Genomic DNA, 9,067 nt, shown 5'->3' on the forward strand with positions numbered 1-9,067 from the left:
CAAATTTGATTCTAAGAGGGGAAATACTTCCACAGGGGATGCAATGGCAGTCCTATTAAATCTAAAGCTATGACTGCTTTATGGCCATTTTTGTCTCTTTGCTCCAAGGGACTAGCAAACAAGGAAAGAAGGTTCTTTTCTGGGAGGGGTAATTGAGGAAAAGCTTTTATTATATAAGGGGGCAGGGAAGAAAATGTTCAGCACCCGATAATCCACAGAGGTATCTTTTAGCACTCTTCTGTTCAATCTTTATTGTAAACAGACAAGACATCAGCTACACCCCTTGAAGGATAAGGCAGACAGGAGCACAGATCTCTTGGAGACAAGGGTCTGATTCACCACGCTAAGTCAGTACCCAAGGCCAGTAGAGGCCCTGGAGAAGAATGTGGCAAATATAACATGGGTGGCAGAGGAGAGATGATGAGTAACTATTATGGCCTTAAGCAGCTGTAGTGGCAGCAGCTATAGTTGACTACTGATCTTCCTCGTGTAAGTTTTCTTAGGAAGAAAGTCCAGCCAGAATCCAAGGGAAACTATTTTCGCATGGGTGGGGTGGGTACTGAGCTGTCCTGAGTCCTCTTTAGAATAGTGCCACCATTGTCCCAACTGCAGGGAGTATTAGCTCTGACTCTTCATGGTTAAGTCCCTGTCCAGGAATTGACCTTGGTCAAATAAGCTGCCTGACTCAAGAGAGTAGCTTATATCCAGTGGATCAGTGAAGGGCACATACAAAAGTCCAGCAACTGGGCAAATCTAAAATCATATTTGTTTCTGAATTGACAATATAAAATTAGTAACTGGAAAAAGAAAATCAATACAGAGGCAATGAATGTATGATCCTGATATGATTTCCAAATCGTTTTGATCCTTTCTTATAAGCATTAGCTTTTTCTGCCTTATAGTATAGGTACATTTTAGTCATTATTTTACTTTGTATACATGTGTATTTTTCCCTCTGGAAGCCAAGTACTATGACTTACTAATCTTTATTTTCCATTCAGTTCCATGCACTATGAAGTTAATTATGATATATTAAAATTAATATATCACTATTACTTTAAGTCATTTGTCTGCTTGGAAATGATCAATGATGTCATGCATAGTTTGAGTTTTGTCTCCTTATCCTGGTAATCAATGCCACTTACAATCTGGTTCCAATATAAATTTCTAGGCTTTTTTCCTACTCACAACTTTATGCAAAACTAACCCAGCCAAACTAAACTATTTATTGTTCTTTGCACATATTTGTTGATTACTTTGAGTCCTCATTTTAACATATTTCTTGGTTTCCTTCCCCATCCATGGCTGTAAGCCAGCTCTTTCACACCCATCAGCCACCCATGTAACTAACTATTCTGTTCCACTGAAAGGAGTCTGAGTGTTCAGATTTGTTGGTTCCCACTATGTAGAAACTGGCTGAGGTCTATGCATGGGCTTCTTAACTGTCTGTGTATGTCTGAGCACAGAGATGCTTGGTCACCTGTACAAAGGACGGATGGTAACGTGCTGTGGATTAGGTCACTGTGCTCATGTTGTGGCTCTAGGTATGAGCTCAGGGTCAGAAATATAATTCTGTCCCCTTTATAACATGAGTTTTCCGGGAGGAACATACAATCACTAACTGCATGAACAAAATTAGTAGTTTAAACTGTTACGAAAGAATGTTTAAAGCACTTTTATGCAGTTAATGTTGTTGTGTCACGCAAATATTATTTTATTCATCCTTTCTGATTTACATCAGGGGACATACTCTGCAATTACTTAATAAGAGAGGAAAAAAACAGAATGAATTAAAAGCTCAAAATATGTTTTTTTTAAAAATCTTTTAACAACTGTAATTTAATCTAAAAAACTGTGGTCCAACTATAAAGAAGTAAGTATGAGAAGGTTAATTAAAAGATTTAGAGTTGGATGTGATAATAGAAGTTTATTGGGATAGCAATGTGCTTCCTTTTTGGTTTCTGTCGCTTGGGTCTGCATTGATTGCCATCAAGGCCTTGTACCATGTTTTCTACATTTAAATACGCCCAGGAAATCTTGTAAATCTTGTTGGGAAAGCTACTATAATATATTCAGAACAAAAGAACATAAAATTGTGATACTAAATTTTTAATGAGGGAGAACCTTCTGTAGATAAAAAGGAGACAGGTGTTCCGTGCACATGGATTAGAAAAGCCTATTCAAAATTAATTTTGATTTCATGAATGTTATTTGGAAAGGTCCCAGAATAAAAGAAATAAAGTCTGGTGCTGCATGAGTATGAAGAACTAAAAAATAAATTTGAAAGGAGACTGTACCAATATAACTTAAACCATCTAGGTGAAAATTAAAGGATGTTATTAATATCTAGATATGTCTTGTGCATCTGATAAAATATCTGGATATTTGGGAAATTGGCTAATTGAACATTATAGTTTTCATCGATGTGACTGGTGTCATGGTAGTATCCCAAAAGAAGGGAGAGAGAAGCATTGATGGATATTGATGGTCAAGCATCCTAAACTCAGCAGTGCAGAAACTACGACGTTCACAAGCTATGGGAAAGCAGCAATGGGTTTCGAGTCCCCTGACTATTAGTTAAAATGCCCTCATTATCTTCTCAATCTCTACTACGACATTTCTATTGAATATTTTGGATTAGTAAAATATTTTTGGTGATGTAAAAGTAGAAAACCCTGAGGGCTAGTTTATTACCACCCAAGACATGGATGGAGGGTGAACCGATTAGAGGTCAGGCCCCCAAAGGGCCCTGGGGCAACACTTCTCTGTCCTTTTCTCCATCTTTTTTCTGACTCTCCTCATCTTGGCGTTTGCTACATTTGTCTCTCTCCACGCAGCAGCTTTCTCTGGTTCTCACTGCCATCATGCTTGAGAGTTGAGACATCTGTAGCCATGGCAGCATGTGGCTGTCCTAGCCCTGCAATTCACTTGAGCCAACAGCTGTAGTCGCTGTAATGTTCTCCAGTGCCCTCAACAAATATGTCAGCAAGTAGAAGGGGAGATCTGACTGGCTATTTCAGGGCCGGTCCAATTTGTTTGGGCCACAATAGATGGGAGAACCCCGCCTATGGGGTTCACCTTTGGTTAGGGAGAAGGTGTCTCAGAAAAAAAGGAGTATGGTCTGGGACGACATCCCAGACATTATCTGATAGAACTTGCTTCCTTCATTTAAAAAACATTTAACTCAGTTCCCTACAACGTGTCATGTTGTAGAGGTGAAGCAAAGAGTCAATGTCCCAGACTCCACCGAGCTCACGTTGTAACTTAGAGGGCGCTAAAAATGGTGCATAGGGGGTACACGTGACAGCAGGGTACCCTCTGGTTCCTAGGCATTTCTAGTTTAGAAATTTGTACAAAAGTAAGAACTCGTCTAGAAAGCTAACAGTTGAAGAGGTTAAATAAATATGCTTTATAATTTATCGTTTGTGAAATTGTTAATCAAATCTATCAACATTTTTGCGTACCTCCTGTGTAGTATTCTAAGCACTTTATGAGATATAGAGGAAGAGTAACACAGGTCCTATCATGAAAGGAGATTAAGCAATGCTGAGGAAATAATTTGCAGTGAGAACAACGATGGAATTTAAATATATGTGACTAAGTTTATGCTAAGAACCATACGTTCGAAAGGCACGTGGAGAAAAGACAAAATCTCTATAGGTTGGAGTCACCAAGGAAAACTATCACTGGACATGTGATTTGTAACTGGACAGAATTTGAACATGACAACCATTTTAGGTTTTATGATTTAATCTTCTCTGGTGAACCATTAAGAAACGGTATGTGGGTGTGTGTGTGTGTGTGTGTGTGTATTTTTTACTAGTACTAATAGAAATACATTAATACATTTATAATTAATCATGAATAAATGTGAACTATAAAGACCAAGAGGAGAAATGGATGAGAAACATAGCAGATATAGGATTGCAGGATTTACGTAATTCTAGTTCAGTAAAGATTTATCCCAGAGATTTACTATTGCATGCAAATTGATTTAAATCAGATCTACTGGTGGGTGCAGGTAGTTTACAAAAGGAGGATGGCATAGAATACTGTCACTGGTCAGTGTTGAGTTACCACTGATGAAGGAAGAAATAAATTTTTTTTCCATTGGAATAGTTGAGTGTAGCACATGGGTATTAGACAGTATTAGGGCTAGTCCTAGTAAGGCCAGTAGAATTTAGAGATATTGGGAGTATATATGCTAATATTAGGGTATAAATAAAAAAGAAAATGGGAACATGAGGAATCTGGAATTCTTATCCGCAAACAACACATATGTGATGATTAATTGAAAACCAAGTTCACAAGAACTTAATCCTTATAAAAACTTTGTTTAGAAAAATGTCAAATTCTCAATGCAGAAAATTAAGCACAAATCTTAGGTTGGAAGCAGGGCTTCTGATAATTAATACGAACTTTCAGAAGAGAGGTGATATTTCCATAAAAACATGCTTTATTTATGCCAAAAACTACCCAAGGAAAAGGTTTTATTTTTATTCTTTCTGAGGGGTGATCAAGAAGAAACACGAACAGTGACTTCAATGTGATTGTGAAAGGTTATTCTTCCTGTGCCTCACCCCCCTGCCCTCACAACTCACCGTCATCACTGTTGACAAGTCATCCATTATATTCTCTTTTTGGATTATGTTTTATAATTGTCATTTGGGGGCCATTTATATTACCTCGAGACCAAACTTCAGAACTGGAAGTTTCCTGTTGTCATTGTAATGCATAACATTTTAGAACAGATGTTTTAGGTTGAAAAATTCTCCATCAACTACTTTTTCTTTTACTTCCCTGAAAGCATTACTGGCAGAATAAGGTAACTTTCCCTTGCCTTCTCTGCACAGCCCGAAGAGAGCTGTTAGTGTACCGCAAAAAACACAAACCAAGCAGCAAACTTTAATAAGAAACATTATTAAGAAAATTTAATAAGGAACAACAGAAGGCTTGGTTATCTTTGAGTCAGGTCACATATTAGTATGATTCTTCACCTTGAAACCTAGTGAAATCTCTTCCTTAAAGGTTTCATAGGTAGATTTCCAGATGATCTACATTCCCTTCCCCAAAACACACACACACACACACACACACACACGTACATACCATGTACATATACACATATATACACAGTACAAACATATACATATTTACATACATGAACCCCACAAATATGCACACATACTTGACACATGTACCCACATACATACACATTCTGTAATTATACCAGCATATATTTCAAAATAAAGTTTTTTTTTTTTTTATAATTTAACAGTAAAACATATATATATATATATATTGCATTGTGTGTTCCCCTCCCATTGTTAGATTTCTTTCGGTCACCACATATTTGACCTCTTTTACTCCATTACTGTTATGAAAGTTAGCATCTTTTATGTATTAAGAAACCAGATAAAGCTTAAATCTCACAACATCCCATAACAACCAGAACAGAGTATTACTAAAAATCCTAAGGAAAGCTGCAATTTATACCCAAACCTACCATATCTCCCGTAGCCCTTAACGCATGTGGCAATGTAAGTCCCCTGCTTTCCATAGGCTTGCGTCCTATATGGAGTGGTGCTTTAAGCGTAGTCCTTCCCAATGCTTTTCCGTCAGCATAAGTTCTCTTGAATCACCAAGAATCTTCTAACTGCCTAATCGAAGAGACTCATTTTCTCCTTTTAATTACTTAAATTCTCTACAGTTCTTGACACAGTTGGCTACGGCCTCTTCAGAATGTCTCTACTGCTGTATTTCTTTCTTCCGCTTACTTTATCATCACTGAAAGAATCATACCAGATGAAAGCATGGATTCTTGCCCAGTCTACCTGGGTCTAAAGTTCGCTATATTATTTCTTAATATTGTCCTATTATAGATAATTTATTACACCTCTCTCTGCCTCAATTTCCTAAGTAGACCATGGAAAATTGGTGGTGCTGATGACGTAAATATGATGTTGTGATGATTAAATGAATAATATATGGAAAATACTTAGTTTAATTATAATTTCCTTATAAAATTAGAAGTCATTTTTTCCCTGGTTCTTAGGCTGCTTATGGTTTTATTAAACAGATTGTGAGATGATTGCCTTCCAGGAAACTCTCTGGAAATTGGAGTTCTCAGGAGCCTACCTTGGGGACAAAGGAGAATGAAATGCAATTACCATGACATTGTAGGGACTCATGAGGATGCTGAAGATGCTTAGGATCAGAAGTCTTCCAAGGCAAATGTGGGTTGGGCGCAGGCTGACTACCGCTTGGCAAACACAGATTCCAAATCCTGCATCTTGGCCTGGTTATTTACTCCTTTCCAAATGATGTAGCCTGTAAGTAACACTTCCTCATCATTAATTACTTTGACTCCAATGTGAATTTCAGGACTAATTATCACCTCGAAAGGAAGGCTCAGCATCCTCTGCCACTGTTATTTTGCTTCCTGGTAAGCCCAGAGCCATGCTCAGGCTGTTGGAGATGTTCTGATTGGCTGGAGAGCGAATAGTCATTTGCCTCCCAGCGAGACACTCTTCTATTAAATTCATTATGGGGATTCTCGCCAACACTATATATACAGGCAAATACTGCTCTAAATTAACTTCCCAGCCAACTATTCAGTAAAATAATAAATGATTTAAAACAATTAGTTGAAAATAATCTCGATAGCTGTTTGCCCTTGCTCCTACGCCTTAGGGAAAAAACATATTTTTATTTAACGTGGTGTGATTTAGGTCATCTAAGGAAAAAAATCATATTGTTTTTAATTATGGTTTTCTTATACTTTCTACCTGGTTCATTGCAATTAACCCTAACATAGTAGTAATGTCTTTTTTTTTTCCTTTGAATGCACAGTCGGAATTGTACAAATCTTACCTCCCCTCTACTTTCTATCTAGGAAAACTTGTCTGTTAACTTTTCTCCAACTCATTATTTAACCTCAACTCTTTCCTTTTTTCTTATTTATTTATTTATTTTAATTTATTTTTTAATTAACTTTTTTTAGGTGAGGCAACCCTTAGTTAACCTCACAGATTGCAAGGACCTTGTCAGCTTACAATCCCTTATTTTTTATTTTTTACACCTACAGCACTTGGTCTTCCTAGGTGGTCTCCCATCCAAGTACTAACCAGACCCGACCCTGCTTAGCTTCTGAGCTCAGACCAGATCGGGCTTGTTCAGGGTGGCATGGCCATAAACTTCCTTTTTCTTAAGAACATAATTTAATAATTACTCACAAGTTCTCCCAGAACTAAAACAGTGACCATCGTATGAAATAAACCCAAGTATTTTGAACTAATGAACAAAGTTAATATGAATATTTCTATTGCTCTGTATTCCATAGTCTAGTGGATAGTGACCTTGTGTTTAGTTCTATAAATCCATAAATCCAAGTACTTCTATACACTTTATTTTAAAAAGTTCAAACTAAAGAACAAATCAAATCTCTTTATTATAAGCAGAAATAGAAATAGATCAAAAGAACTGTGAAGATATCCACATGATAGTTTTTGGAATAATAGTGAAATTCTTTAGTAAATTTTGGCTGTAGTTGAAGCTAGCAAGAAAATTAATGCTAATTTGAAACTTATGCTCATTCTCAACTTTTAATCCCATCCACGCAGGTCTTAAAAATGGTTAGAAACCACGTGAGCTTTATATATAATAAAACCCAGAAGACTAAATGATAACCTATGCAATAAGTTGTTAATATCAAAATCAGATCTGCATTCTATGTGTGGTCCAAGTAAAGAACAGATTGCTCATTCTGATAAGCATATAACCTTTAAATTTTTCTGTATGGAAATATAGAAAGAATTTGAAAATACGTTCTATTTTGAAATAAAATGAGGAAAGGTAGCATACAAAACAATGGAGTGAGATATAAAGCAAACTTCACTTTAGGAAATAATATTTCATCATTTTATGATTCCACTTTAAATTAGAAGCTTCCCTTTATTCTCTTTACAATTCTGGATAGTAACACTTGGGTGACGCTAGAGTCCATGTCTTTTCAAACTTCTGTGTGACAGAAGAAAAAACTAAGCACATTTGCTGCAAATTGAAACATGGTGTATGTCTTGAGTAGAAGTACATGGGCAAGTGTTTGAGTTGTGGGCTACACTAGCTTTTTTCAAGAAACACATGTTTATTTTAAACAATGATTGAAATGGAATACCATTTTCATTTTAAACAACTGACAGACACACCAATTATTCAGACTTGGGTATTTGAATGATGCTGTTTTGAAATCATCAACAAAGTGTGATTGTCACAAGGACAAAAACTGACAGTAATTGTTGACGATGATTATATTGAACATTTCAAGTGAAAATTAGAATTTTTGAAAACCTGTATCTGTCACCATGAACTTGAGAGATTCTTAATTCTTAAAGACTTTCTGATGGAATCATTGGTGATATTAATAAATATGTTGTCTTGATATCATAGAATAAAATGTGTCAACATTTTGATTATCTGCATAATTAAGTTAATCAACACAATTCCAAATGACCAAAAAGGATGTTACTAAGTCACACATAGGTAAATGACCCATTCAGAATTAAAAAAAAATGGATTTTAATGTAACACAATACAAAAAGCAGATCGATCAAATTCAGATTCTACATAGCAGTTACCTTTCAAGAAACCACAACTTGTCAAACTTTGTGGTCAAAGCAGAAAAGAATATCCACAGCTATCTAAGAAATTTTAAAAAAAATAATCGTTCCTTATATGTACGTGGGAGGCAACAGATGAAATGTACAAGTAGATATGATAACCCTGCTATAGTCTGTTGAGCCAGACACTAGAGAAATGTGCCAAACTGTATAATGATTCTCCTCTTCTTTCGCTTTAGTTTTGAGGGGAAGTATAATAGAATATAGTAATTTTCATATATAGGTATTATTATTTACATTAATATGAAATGTATTTATTATTACTATTTGAAATTAATAAATATTTTTAAATTTCTCAATTTTAATTTCTACTATGGTAGATATCAATATATATAAACCATATAAGCAAAAACCCTTTTGGGTTCACAATGTCAATATGTTTTGATGAT

General features: G+C 35.8%; 1 pseudogene; it reads right to left on the reverse strand.

Annotated features, from left to right (window-relative positions):
• Nucleotides 1-7,078: 7,078 nt before the first annotated feature.
• On the reverse strand, nucleotides 7,079-7,197 carry LOC112475859 (annotated as a pseudogene).
• Nucleotides 7,198-9,067: the final 1,870 nt, after the last annotated feature.

This window comes from Pteropus alecto, unplaced genomic scaffold, assembly GCF_000325575.1.
Source record: "Pteropus alecto unplaced genomic scaffold, ASM32557v1 scaffold152, whole genome shotgun sequence".
Classification (NCBI taxonomy): domain Eukaryota; kingdom Metazoa; phylum Chordata; class Mammalia; order Chiroptera; family Pteropodidae; genus Pteropus; species Pteropus alecto.